Raw genomic sequence first — 14,531 nt, forward strand, 5'->3', positions numbered from 1 at the left:
ACTGGACTCTGGGGGCCGGAACGGGCGGAGACTGGACTCTGGGGGCCGGAACGGGCGGAGACTGGACTCTGGGGGCCGGAACGGGCGGAGACTGGACTCTGGGGGCCGGAACGGGCGGAGACTGGACTCTGGGGGCCGGAACGGGCGGAGACTGGACTCTGGGGGCCGGAACGGGCGGAGACTGGACTCTGGGGGCCGGAACGGGCGGAGACTGGACTCTGGGGGCCGGAACGGGCGGAGACTGGACTCTGGGGGCCGGAACGGGCGGAGACTGGACTCTGGGGGCCGGAACGGGCGCTGACGGGCGTCTCGGCGCAGGAACGGGCGCTGACGGGCGTCTCGGCGCAGGAACGGGCGCTGACGGGCGTCTCGGCGCCCCCTCGGGCGGAGACGGGCGTCTTGGGGCCCACTCGGGCGGAGACGGGCGTCTTGGGGCCCACTCGGGCGGAGACGGGCGTCTTGGGGCCCACTCGGGCGGAGACGGGCGTCTTGGGGCCCACTCGGGCGGAGACGGGCGTCTTGGGGCCCACTCGGGCGGAGACGGGCGTCTTGGGGCCCACTCGGGCGGAGACGGGCGTCTTGGGGCCCACTCGGGCTGAAACGGGCGTCTTGGGGCCCACTCGGGCTGAAACGGGGGTCTTGGAACCAGGACGGGCGGAGACGGACGGTTTGGACGGCGCCGCCGCTGTCGGGTCTCAAGGTCCGGGAACCAGGGCTCGTGAGTGGCTGGGGGGCAAGCGCCCCGCCGAACCACCTTTGGATTCCTGCGGGAACCCGCAAAGGTGACTCGGGCTCCCAATATTGGGTGTACCCAATCGAACCCTGCTGAGTCCTTCCATGGTCGCGTCATTCTGTCACGATCGGCTGGTGCAGGTTGAAGGCAGGCAGGCAGGCAGGACTCAGACGCAGGGTCTTCCGACAAAGTGCTATTTATTCAAACAAAAACTCAAGCAGAACGTGCACCAACGAGGACTGACATGGACAATGACGCGACAAAGGACAACTGGCACACAGGGCTTAAATACACAAGGGAGGTGCAGGTGATTGGACACAGGTGGAATCAATCACGCAATCACAAGACAAGGCAGGAAGTGAAGTTAACCCAGGACCACAAGAGACATGAAACTTCAAACTAAAACAGGAAGCGAAGCCAAACCGTGACAATTTCTCCACTTTTTTTTACCAGATTCCCCCCCAACTTTTCTACTGTCTTTCACTCTGTTATAAGCACTTCAGGTGTTGATAGGATCTTACAGAAGCTTACAATGAAATTGTCAAAACTGCCTTTGCTGGGGCCCATGTTGAGTTGTAATAAACGTTCCGATAATGCGCAAAGTGTTGCGGCAACATGTTGACAGTGCGGGCCTGAGTTACTGAGCTTCTAGTGGTGTCAGGGTCTCCTCCTGCTTTTGTCCTCCGGTCTGTCTACCAGGCATTGGCCACAGATGCAACCTGTTAAGTGCCAAAACCCATAATTGCAGTGTGGCCACACTGCCGTCTTTGTTTACACAGTGATCTTTTACGTTCAAATTCTTCATCACTAGCTGTCCGATATCCTAATGCAACAGAAGACAGCGCTGTTAATACTGCTGCGAATATTTATATGATGTGTAAACACTGGAATAAGGCAGATCTGTGATTTGGGTATGTGGCCTAAAATGTTTTTGTCCTCTCTACTTGTCAAAATGTTTGGATACACATGTGTCGGCAGCCGAAACCTAATGAAATTAAAGCCAGACTCAAGCTTTAAGGTGGCCCAAGAAAGCCGGTAAAGTCAAACAACAAAGTCAGAAGACAGCGTGGGACTATGGCTCTGTGTCCATTCCTTGAGGTCTCCTAGAAGGTCATCCCCCGTCTCGGCATGTGGCCCCTCGGTCTAACACCAAATCTTCTATCAAAATGTCACCATGTGTTAGCCAAAGACAAAGGCGAAGGGCACCGTGAAAGCCCCTGCATCCATCTCCCACTGTCAGCGGCATGAATAGGCCTACTCTGGTCTAATTAGACCTGTTTATTTGTTGCCATGCAGAAATGGAGGGATGAAAAACAAAATGGATGAAGGAGGGGAATTATCTCCCTCCTCACAATGCAAGCGGATCTTTGGCTACCATCAAAGAGTGCTGATGCATGCGTGCACAAACACACACATACACATGCAGACAATCACAGAGGAGGGCCTAATGCTCTCTGTTTAAAGTCTTAAAAGGGAGGACAGAGGAAGACCATTTTTAAAAGGATGAGAGGGGGGGGGGGCTTTTGCGTCAGCGAGTGTTTTTTGTCTTCTTTACTCCTTAATCTCACCGAGGGTTTTCATGGAACCCTTGTTTGTTGCCTGGAGGTGTAATATTAGACCTTAGGTGCACTAGATCTTCCTGATACCACCCCAACCCCCCCCCCCACCCCCACACACACCAGTTCCTGTCCGTCTGTCCTCTACCCCGTGTCTCCCTTGTAAGCAAAGGCCTTCATTACCAAAAGACACCTTATCATTATTGCAAGGCGCGGCCCCAGACACCTAAAGCAAGCGCCACTCCGTTTAGAACAAGAATCCTGTTCGACAAATGACCTATGCTGGTAAAATCCAAACTATGCATATATCATCAGCCATGATCTCAGGCTACAGAAGGAAAGAATAGAGGGGGACACTTTGCAAAGAAGAGAGATGTAGAGGACGGAAGTGGGCTTTTTTTTCAGGACTAGGTATGCAGGTCCTATCCCTCAGGTTGATGACAAGTAAATTGGTCTCATTGGTTGCTCAGGTAACATACACTCAACTGCCCTCAGGTGCTTACCCGATATTACATTGTTAGAAAATTTCAGACTGACCTTGGAAATAATCAGTAACACGTGAGATGAGAGTGTTATCCGATCCAAAAAATGGTCAAGTATGAAAAAACAAACTTGTTGACCAGGTAAGAACAAATAGTGAACCCAGGGGCCATGTTTGTCTTTTTCTTCTCTCTCATTGAGAGAATCCCATCCCTCAAGCCACAGATGGGTCCCAAAATCTGATTTAGGATCGGATTACGCCAGCCCCTATCCAAACTTAAAGCAGAATGAGGTGAAAACATCTTTCATGTCCTCCAGTCACTGCTGGAGGACATCCCATTGAATTTAGAGCCGGGTAAAAATGTATTTGTGTGAAAACGTTTTTTCATTATGCTTTGTATGTGAATCCCAGGTCTCTGTCAAGTTTAATGGATAAAATAGAACTTTGACTGGCTTTAACATTTTTACAAATGGACTTTGGGCTTACACAGCCCCGTCTAAATATATGCACAAGTCTCATGCCTTTGAAGAGGCAATATTTCAAACTAAACTCAAACTGAAACATGAAAATAAACAGTCAGACACTGCTGGGTCGGTCGCAGTCACCAATTGCTGCCCTTGCTAAAGATTTTTTTAAGCATCAAAGGCAAAGCCAATCTACATTGCTAATGCCTCCATTTTTTTTTACTCTCCCCTTCCTCAAACTCAAAACAGAAAAGACCAAGGGGAGTGAAAAAAAAATGGGGATTTTTCTTTCGCCGGCAATCTGGAAACACTCTCTAGTTAATTAGGGTTGATTGGAAATGAACCGCACAAACAAAGGGCAGCCTATGCCTGGACTATTACGCCCGTGCACGCGTACGCTCGCGTCCACGGGAGGGGCGCTGCGACCGCTTTGGTGGTGCATGCTGGTGGAAGCTCCGCTCTCTTCCCCTTCGTTCTCCTTAACCCCCCCCCCCCCCCCACCACCGCCGCCGCCGCCTCCACCCGCCCCCAGATTAAGGGAAAGCACCGCCGAAGAATGTGTGACGACCTCCACCGCCACAGAGCAAAACTTCCAGCCCCTGACGCCACAAAAGGCAAGAAGGTAATTAAGTTTGAAAGAATAGAAGCACTGCCACAAACAAAGCACCAGTGTCCATGGGGAGGGATAGCAGGGAGGGAGGGGGGGTATGTGTGTGTGCGTATAGGGGGGTGAGGCAGAAAAGCCATTAACATTCAGTGGCCGGGTGAGAGAGAGGAAGGAGGGCAAAGGGGAACTGAGGATGCCATTCTCTCTCTCTCTCTCTATGCCTCACCCTGTCTTTCTCTATCGCAGCACGACTTGTCTGTGCCTTCTTTTTATTTATCTCTCCTCTTTTTATTTTCCTCTCAATCGCCTTCACATCTGGTTTGGAGCCCCCCCCCCCCCCCCCCCCGTGACCTCCCAGAATCACCTCTCACTGCACTACACCGGCTCTCCAATGCTCTTTTTGGCCCCTTCCCTGTTCCATGTTGTTGCCCCCGTATGTGAGGGGTTGCCCCTGACCGACACCACACGCAGACAAATGCGCGCACACACACACACACACACACACACTACTCTTAATACAGCTTTTTTTCAGGGGTACTTGGATGCTTTAGCTAAAGCTGGAGGATAAAACTAACAAACAGTGATACACACACGGCATCTCTGTTGGTCACCACCTGAGAGTGCTAAAAGCTAATTAGATTAACACCATACACATTCAAATACACACACACACACACACACAGATACACGGAGCCCGCAAAGTACAAACACAAAAAATACACTGGGAGCTTTCATCTTCTTTTTTTTTTTTTGTCAAATCTCCAGAAAAGCAGTTTAACTCAATTAGTAAAGAATGTCATTTTATTTACAGACTCCCAAGTAACTCCAAACACATACACGCACACTCGCACTCCGAAAGACTCACACAGTATAAGCAAAGTATCCTTCTCCCACGTGGTTGGAGCTAAGAAAGAAGTATTCATTGCTCTTGCATGTGTGTCAGCCTGTTTCTGTGTGTGTGTGTCTTTGTGTGCGTCAGTGTGCATGTGTGTTCTGACAGTGGAAAGATCATGAGACACATTTACGTCAGATGAGTGAATCAGACAAACCACTGCTAATTCCGACGCGGGTTTCTTCAGGAGAGAGATGACGCTGAGAAAGAGGCAGGGCACACAAGCAGTGGCGATGATAGTTAACGAAGGAAGACGCGACGAAGCCAAACTTTGAGGGCACGTGTTGCACATCTGCCGTCCATCTCCTTCTCTGCACAGTCGAGGGGAGCAAGTCGCCGACTAATTGTGGTGTTGTGGGATTGTGCGCTTACTAATCTGCCTCGCTTTGTCTCTGCATCTCACCAGAGACATGGATTAATGCTAAAATGATGACTGCTTAATCCTTGATGATTTGCCTGTGCTAAATAAATATTAATCTAGCCTGCTCATCGTGCTGTTGTAAGGTACAACATACACAATATGAAAGGGCTTAGCTGTTACATAAATCACAGCCTTATCCTTTGGATGAGGCCGAAGCATGAGACCATGCCCATACACACCTCCTCTTTGCAATAACATAGCAAGTCCAAGGGGGTGGCAGGGTGGGATTATATGACAAGTGAAATTAATAATCCTGCTAAATACAAAGCCTGAAAAAAAAATCTGCTCTCTAAAAAAGTGTTTTCTATTGGGGTGTGGGGATGCACAGGATTATATTATATCACCCCAGGAAAAGAAATTGCAAATATCACTCATCTGTGTTGATTCAGACCCCTCTCTTTTTCCTCAGACCGCCTCTCAGCAGGTTTGTTTAGGAAAAACACTGCTGAGAACATTAAAAATGAAAGCTGCCATTGCTGGACTCTCTCTCGCTCTCTCTCTCTCACACACACACACACACACACACTTAAATTGACAAGGCCGTGGTGGTGCAGCGCAGAAGAGGTTAGGCAAACATTGTCCACGTCAGTCAAGGATAGCACACACTCACAGACAGACACTGAGAGCAGTCTCTGACGCAGGCATTTCACATCCACCTGGCAAATATAAATGGCTGGTTATACTGTATCAACTGCCCCGAGCTTCTGATTCTCTGCTTTTTCTGGGCTATGATAACTGGGATTCTTGCGAAACAGCTCGTGTGTGAAGCTCATTCCGGGGCCTCAAAAATAGCGTGGTATTTTCTTTAAATACTTGCGTTGTCACAAGCACAGCAGTCGGAAATTAAAAGCATGTAGTGCTTTTCCAGCCCTGAAATCAGTTTTGCAAGAGCACTGAGTCCTGCTGATTTTTTGAAACCTATCATCAAGCATTACAAGCTAATGTAGAAACCCTGTTTACTTGTTGCCTAACATTCGCTCCTTTTTAGGAAAGGAAAGAAAATGTCACAAATGTTACCCTATTTGGTGGAAGATGTCTATCTATATCAAGTGACCAAGAAACATGCCAGAAGTACAGCTCGTAGCAGGATAGTGCATTGAAGTCAGTGCATTACATCACAGCAGTGTGGTTGCTGTCGGTCTCAAACGCTAGCTATTAGTCTATTATGGTCTAAACAGGCAGGGACATCGTGTCTCTCCGGTGTGTTAAAGTCAGCTGATTTATGTCTACTTAACCTGTGCTTATCTTGTACAATTACACTGTAAAGTACAAGAGAGGAGGACAGAAGAAAAGAGAACATCTGCTTCCACAAATAACAGTTACAGAGACACTTGCCTACTGTGCGGAAATGTCTCGGACTTGTCGACCGAACCTTCCAGTTCAACAATAAAGTTTAAAGTTCAAACCCCCACTGTTTTCTGAAGACGGTGCTCGGCGGAATGCTAGCCCTGTTATTATCTTCATAAACATAATCATAGGGCAGGTATCCCGACTGACGCCACAAGCTATGCGCCCCTCACTTAAACATCTCCGAAGAGCTTCTCTGACACGCCACAAACAAGAGTATTAATGTCTTGAGCATTTCAACGGTGGAAAACGTGTGGGACTTGCATCACAAAAAGGCACGGACGGACGCACAAAAATCCGGCACACTTGTGTTCGGAGATGACTGCAGGCATAAGGGATTTGTGAAAAAGCCGCAAAAACACAAACGCACACATACCTTTCAGCTTTCCAAGAGCTCGAATACTCGTGACGGGTCTAATTTCTGGACCCCGGGAATTACTAATTAACTTAAGCTTTTGGCTCTCTATTTAATTAGAGAGGTCTCCAAAATGAACTTTAGACCAAAGCCATTTGCTCTTTTAAACAAACCCCCTTTTTCTGACAGCTGTTGCGAGTTTGCCCTCTTCTCACAAAAAAACACGAGGAAAGCGCAGTTGTTGTTTTTTTAATGCCATCAGAGGCTCTTTTACGAGTTACCGTGCCAGGGAAGAAAGAGAACGAGGGGGGGATGAGCTATTATTGAGTTGAAAAGTGTACATTTTAATTGGATTTCACTACAAACAAACAACTGTCGGATGTAATTAGCCTGGCTTTAGATTAGCACCATAATATTCTTTTATCGAATAAACACTGTCACAAAAATTCAGTGGCAGCCCGCTGAGAGGGGCCCGAGATGAAATGGACCCATTACCTTGCCGTTCGCTGTAGGAAATAACCATGATTAGATGTAAGTGACGAAATAACAAATTGAGCTCTAACTTGTAAAATAATAAATGAAAATACATGTGTGTGTGTGTACTTACTGTTTGATTGCCAACATTAAATGAAGGTCTCATTCTTTTTTTGGCTTTATATATGCATTGCGTAGCCATGGTTGTGACAACCAGGGACTGTGGGGGTCAGTGACAAGGCAGCAGAGGAACAGAGTCAGCAATATCTCTCTTCTTGTTTTTATTTTGTCTTACTCTAAAACACACAGACTCACAGACTATACTTGTGGCACTGCACCTTCGAGTGTCAATCTATACACACAACCTGAAGGGGCAAGTAATCATTGCTCAATCTAGTCTTTTGTAACAAAACCTCTGCTGCTATTTTTACATTAGAAAAAGGTATCAGGATGAGTGTCTTCTCCAAGCCCAAAGGAACACTTGACCATCCATCCCCACATCTTGACACTTGTTTAGAGTATTGTGTTAAAGAAGAGTTCCATTCTTCAGCCATACTTTGCTTTTCTAACAATTCTTCCAAAGCCTTCCTATATCTTCTCATCTAAACTGGGATTAAACAGTCTACTCCCTACTTTATTTAGTCTAGGGGCAGAGAGCTGATACATCAGTTAAACCGCTGACAAAACTGGCCCCGTTAATACCTACAATTTCATATACAAGAACATTCCCGCAACCGCTCTGCTCTTCTTCTTTACTGTCACAGAAAAAAGGGGAGTCTTATTCTTTTTTTTTCTTTAAAAAGTAAATAATTAAAGATTATTCCACGATTGGTGCCAGGCCAGAAAAAAAGAGCCAGAGTTTTGGAGTAATAATGTTGGCTGGAGTCTCTTTGCGGGAGATGTGGAGACATATGCTCGCTCTCGCCTGCTTTAGATCAAACTGAGACTAAATTGGAAAAGGTAAGATTCCGTTTTTTAATGCTGTATCCCTGCTGGTACAAAATCGCATGTGGCCATGAGAATGAAGGTTTCATCATATGTTTCTATTTCCACCCGGCTAATGATGTAAAGAAATTGAGATCAGAATGTTTATTACTATGATAGTAACCGTGACAATAATGATAATACTAACTATTATTATAATAAAAAATGTTATTGTTATTATCATTGTTATTATAAGTAATAGCATTAGTATAGCTCAGAAGCTCTCCGTGATACTAAATTCTTTGTAAATTCTTCTCATGTCTCATTACACTGTTTGTTTAAGCCCAGTCATGCATAATTAATCTGCCACTTATTCACTGACGAGCCCTGCCAATGGCCTTGATATCCACATGTTATTGCCTTCAGGAATACTACGTGTTAATCATGTCGGGGATAAGAAATAAATGTATGCATGGTCAGGGGCACATGCCGACACACGTACAAATAATGTACCTGCACCAAAGAAAATGAAAGGGTGATCGGATATGTGCATATATTTTTTTTATGTCCGTAGATATAGAGCATCACTCTTTCCTTATTGCTCTATTTTCCCTCACGGTCTATTAATGTGAATTTGTCCTGTGACTGGGCTCTCTGCCTCTTCAATCCACGCCTTTGTCTTTGGCCAACGAGGAGGGAGAATGTATCATTTGTCATGAGACGTCTTGTGCTATTGTGGTGTATCTTTTCTAAAAACCTGGAGAAACTTAGTCATTCATCAACTTTTTCCCCATTCGTAACTCAGGGCATGTCTTTTCAAGTTCTCTTTGGATGAGGTAGCTCTGCACATTTTTTTCTGGATTTTTTTTTTTCTTTGCCAGCTTCTAAAATAATTTCTGAGAGGCAATAATATAATGTGGCATACGACTTTTTGTACTGTGCATTATTTTGTTGGTATGTACAAGAAGGGGCAACCCCCTTAAAACCTACTGCCTACTGAATGTTTTGTTAAATTAGTGAGCTGGGGACATCGAGGCACTTCAATGGAGCTGCGGAAGTGTCCTTCATAGTGAATGCATCAACGAGTGTAGAGGACAAGTAATGTTGCAGCCCGAAAGGTAGCTGCAGCTTCAAGTCTACACTGATATACAAAACAAGTTTAATTGCATGTTGCACGGACAATAAAGTAAAATAAATATCATTGAGGATAAGCCGATCCCTGTGTGCGATGAACTCCCCTCTGTACCTGACCGCCATGCCACAGGAATAAAGGAAAACCACACATGCAAATGAAAGACAAGACAGAAAGCTACAGAGAACATGAGACAGAGACACCAACAGTCACCCCGCAGAGAAAGCAAATCACAGAGACAATACGAGAGGAAGAAAGAGGCCTCATTTTGTCAGCAGCCTATTTTATTTGACCTAAACCTGAGAATCCCAGCCACCCCCAGGGCCCGCAGGACCTCAGATCAAACAGAGAGGGTCTTCGAACACACGGCCCCAATTGTTCTTCCCCACCCCACCCTTTCAACTTTGAAACGAAAAGAATAAACATATTATTCTAAATGAAACACCCAGACCAATGTTTTTCCATGGCTAATATCCTGTATGAGATGGCTGATGTAAAAAAAGGCAGTGGAGCCTGAGAACGGGAAGGAGCGCAGGGGGAAGAGAAAAATTCCCCTCTTTCTATTTTTCCCTTAAGAGACCGATGAAGGCCTGCCGAGATGAGAGAGAGACATACATAGAGACATGACACAGAGAGAGAGAGAGAGAGAGAGAGAGAGAGGGTAACGCAATCCTTACTGGCGCAGGACCAACAGCAACAAAAACATTTAGATAACGGCCCTGAATAATGAACGATTTCAATGAGGACAAAAATTACATTTCCTACAGATAACATGCCCCCTTCCCATAACCAGCCAGAAGAGCCCCGAAACCACGTCACGCTCAACAGTGGTGCACCGGAGTATTATGTTAGGGGAGGGTTGTAGTAACTGTATTAGTATCATTTTATTCCCGCCAGAGACACTACTTTACTGGATGTAAGAACATCGAGTCGGATAAGCAGGAGAAATACAGATGACAACTGGACCAGATTCCCTCGAAAAGCAACACGTCGCTCCTCAATAACACGGCTCAAACGATTACCGATCTGCAATACACACTACAAGGGCCACTCGAAAAATAACACTCCACGTACACATAACCAAGGGCCGCTGCAGCGCACTTGATCCTCACAGGTGGTGCAGGTCACAGCGAGAACGCCGTCTCCACCGCTCCCATCCGCTAAGCGCTCACTTCCTTTCATGTCAAAGTCTGTCAAGTTGTTGAGAGGGGAAGAGGCAAGAAAAGAGGAGATATAGCGTGGAAGGGAGGCAGAGAAAGAGAGAGAGGGAGTCTTTGTCCTCCTCCACTCAGCTCCAGCACGTTTCCTCCTCGGGTCTGGCTAGCATTAACATATGAAAGGCGAGGGAAGGCGTGCAAAAGGTCAAAGAAAGAGGATCCTGTCCAATGAGAGACAACAAAAACAGGCCGCACCGGCTTTTGTGGTGTTCATGTTCTCCACTGCCCGACCCGCGCCCCTCCCTCGACCCGGGATCATTTCCATACGCCAGATGCAATAGCAATGATGACGGTTGATCATAAATTACTCCCAAAGTCGGGTCGGGTCATATGGAAGTCACGGTGGCAATTTTAAGCTGCGTCACCACCCCCATGCCCCCCACCTACCACTACCAGCAGAGCTTGCGCACACACGCAGACGTTCACATGAAACACACCTGCCTCGCAGTTCCACAGCTCCCTCTAACCAGACGATATCCGACCAAATCCTTGGTAAACATCGCAATAAAGGAAAATGTAAGAACGGTGTGGTTTGATTTGATCCGTGAAAGCCGCTCCCTTCCTTCCATGTAAATGCTACCTGAGCCACATCCATCCACTACATAATTGCACACTTCGGTGCTTTTAGGGATGCAGTTCGGGCGCATACATGGCGGCTTAAGAAGCCAGAAGTTTAACACAGTTAGTCTATTATCGTACATATTGCCTCACATGACGGCTTCCATCTGCTGGCAAATCCGAAGCAAACAGCCCCAAAACAACCGGCCTGGTGTTTCCGGGGTCCTCTCCGGCGAACACAGTCCTCTACCGGCTACGGCGACCACAGAGAGAGGGGGACCGGAGGGGAGAGAGGGAGGGAGAGAGGGGTAGAGCATTTCATCTCTCTTTCATCTCTGTCACCCAGTCAAGCGTTCAATGCCCCATTCAGCGCCGGCCCAGCATTATGCAAAATAATGCTAATCCCCTTTCCCGTGCTTTCACACTTGTATAAACCGCCGTTCCTGCCTATGAAAAGCAATTATATCAGTTTACATTCCTGTCAAAAAACAGGATTAGCATGCGAGTACTAGTAGCACCAAGTAGGCCCAATCTCTATCCACCTTTGGCCAGCGGGAGGCACAGAAAATTAAATGTTTACCCCCCCCCTCAAAAAAGAAAGTCCTGCTCCTTGGTCGGGGGTAGCCATGAAGATGTGTTGTAATTAGATATTTGGGTGGAACGAAAACGCCGGAAAGTTTCAAAGCAGGAACTCCTCGTCCCGGGCTACTTAAGACCAGGCTGTTCTTTGCCAGAATATCTGTCTGGTACAATAATCAAAAACAAATTCCGCTGTGTCGCTACACAGGGGCCATACCAGTCTCCCAGTCACACACACGACACACAGCTGAGCTGTCGTCGTCCCCCGTCCGACACATTGCTGCCACATGCGCACAGCCTCGCCGACGCACGAGTGCACATGCAAACACGCACACTGAGCCGACGAGGGAAGATGGCAGAGTATTTTTGAATATGCAAATGCTGGTACGAGCGGAACGTGTGTAAATAGGAGTCATTGTGTGCTGGTCTAATCTGGACAGTCAGGCCTCTCTCTCCCTCTCTACCCCTCTCCTGTTTTTTTGGGTTTTTTTGGGGGGGGGGTTGGGGGGGGAAGGATGCCCCCTACCCATTCTGACTGAAGACCGATCAGGGGACATTAGTCAGCACAATTAGCCAGGTCGTCATGGCGACTAATGAAATTTGGCAAAGCGGCCAGCCAGAGATTTAAATGAGCTACGTAGCTGGTTATGTGCTAGCACGGGGGGCTGGCTGCTGGCTGGTTGCCTTACACACACCCATTATTCTTTTTTTCTGCCGTGGTGGTACAATAGAGTCACTTGTATCACAGCCGATACCCACCGGCGGTACAAGCTCTCCGCCTGACAATTTGCATATGTTAATATAATTAAGTGCTAATTACACTAAAACTCGAATATTCACAAGTACCCTCCCTGGGAGCTACGAAGTGGCTTGATCTCGTTCCAAGTCTTTAACCCTCCTCCGCCTCCCGCTCAGTGTGTGTGATGGAGAGAAAGCGTGCGTTAGCGGTGGTGCCCCAGGGCTGACAAAGGAAGCCCCCCCCCCCCTCTCGGAGACATAATGCTGAGCTTTTGCGGACTTCTTAGCTTCTCCCCCTACAGGCCTCGCCGAGCCAGGAGACCTTGACACTTGTGCTGTAAACCGTAACCCCTCACACAAACACACACACACACACACACACACACACATAACCATAAAGAGAATATCCCACCTTGATCCATCTAAAATATTCAGCTGTTAGATAGCTCTTTGCATCAAACACTACATGCTTTGAACAGTTGCATAATGCATGTTGCATGAAACGCCATCCATTAGAAACATAAGGAAGAAGTGTGAAAGAGAAGAGCAGAAAAAACTTGGACCATCAGAGTCAAAAAATGATGATCCTGCTCGGAAAGCTTTTAAATTAAGAATTCATTTTCACTTTGTAAAGTCAACCGCCCACCATCAGTGAGAGGAAAATGCTGGATACGTTCAATATTGAATCTCCCCAAAGCTGGTGACCAGAAGGATATCAGTTAGTTGAGCCATAGATAAGAGACAAAAATGATTCCCCCCAGCATGCGTGTATGGATGTGAAAGTGTGTGTAGGCCCGCCGTTTTGATAATGGAGGACAGGCGGTTGTGCTTTTCACATCGTAATGGCCGTGAATCAGGGAGGAAGCCAAGCGGTCGTGCTACAATTAGAGCTCTTTTGTGCCTCTTCCTCTGTCTCTTTCTCCCCCCCTCTTCGTGTTTTCACTCGCTGACACTCTCCCTATCAAGCGTGTGTTAAAACAGTCTACTCCGCTGCAAAAGCTGCACGGGGAGGCGTGGGGGGGGCGGCATATTGGGGGGCTGAATGGGGAAAATTCACTCTGTCCTGCTGGACACTAACGTATACATGCATACACACATGCACCAGATGGTACAGGAAGGAGGATTAAATAAACACACATGCACAGACGCACACCTATGGGCAGACAGACGCCTCTGTGTGCACTGTCCCTTAATGAATGTCTATGGGGAGTCAAAGGGTCCAAGCTCATTTAGTTGACTATCAATGAGATGCAGTATTATGACTATGGTAATAAGCTCCTCCCTTCCCCAATAATCACACACAGGTCATTGTGTCAGAGTGATTCATTTCTATCGCACACATACGCCAGATGTTATTACGCAGGAGAGTAAATCTCTGTCGACGGGCTTCTATGCAAAAGAGGCAAAGAGTGGAGGAGAAAGAAAAAAATATATTGTTACAGCAGTCCAGCTTTTGGTAAGCTATACTGTTCGCTGAAGCGTGACGGATGGTAATGCAGGTTTGGATGTAACTGTGTGTGTGTGTGTGTGTGCGTGTGTGCGTTTAAGGGGGGGAGCTCTCCTTCACTAATACCTGCTACTCGGATTACCACAGCGTCTTAAGTATTCAACCGGACTCATATTTTCCCTTTCTGCCCTTTTAGCCAAATTGGCTGTCTTTACTGTGTAAAGCAGCGATATAGCCCTCCTTACTAAGGGCCTATGGGGGATCCACGGAGACGAACATTAAAATGCAGCGATAGCCTTGTTGCAAAGCTCCTCTCCATTTCTTTCTCTCTCCCTTTCTGCAGCAAAGGCTTCTAAATCATCCAGCCTCCTCTATTAGACGGGAGACTTATTGAGGTAGAAACCATAAAAAATGAAGAAGGGAAATTTAATCCCTGAAATATTGATTTGCACATTAATATCAGATAGGCAGAGGGCAATCTAGCCGGGTGGAAATGACACATTGTCGACCCCTAGGAGAGGCCCGAGCCAATCTTCTTGCTGCATGTGTCTTGGGCCCAGGAGTTATAGGACAGACTCAGCCCCTGTCTCCCTCTCTCTCCCCCCT

At 47.1% G+C, this 14,531-nt stretch overlaps 1 protein-coding gene across 5 annotated transcripts in view; it reads right to left on the reverse strand.

Moving 5' to 3' along the window:
• The window catches only part of zfhx4 (zinc finger homeobox 4), a 90,707-nt gene that overhangs the window by 60,843 nt on the left and 15,333 nt on the right, over positions 1 to 14,531 (reverse strand). Inside the window, exon 1 of one of the 5 annotated variants that reach the window (XM_037456113.2) lies at positions 6,878 to 6,939. The exons of the other annotated variants lie outside the window; for them this stretch is intronic. The gene's annotated coding sequence lies outside the window, so the exon portion shown is untranslated. Of the gene's footprint in view, positions 1 to 6,877; positions 6,940 to 14,531 lie in introns of those variants that run through there. 5 annotated transcript variants of the gene reach the window in all.

Source organism: Pungitius pungitius, chromosome 19 (assembly GCF_949316345.1).
Source record: "Pungitius pungitius chromosome 19, fPunPun2.1, whole genome shotgun sequence".
Taxonomy (NCBI): domain Eukaryota; kingdom Metazoa; phylum Chordata; class Actinopteri; order Perciformes; family Gasterosteidae; genus Pungitius; species Pungitius pungitius.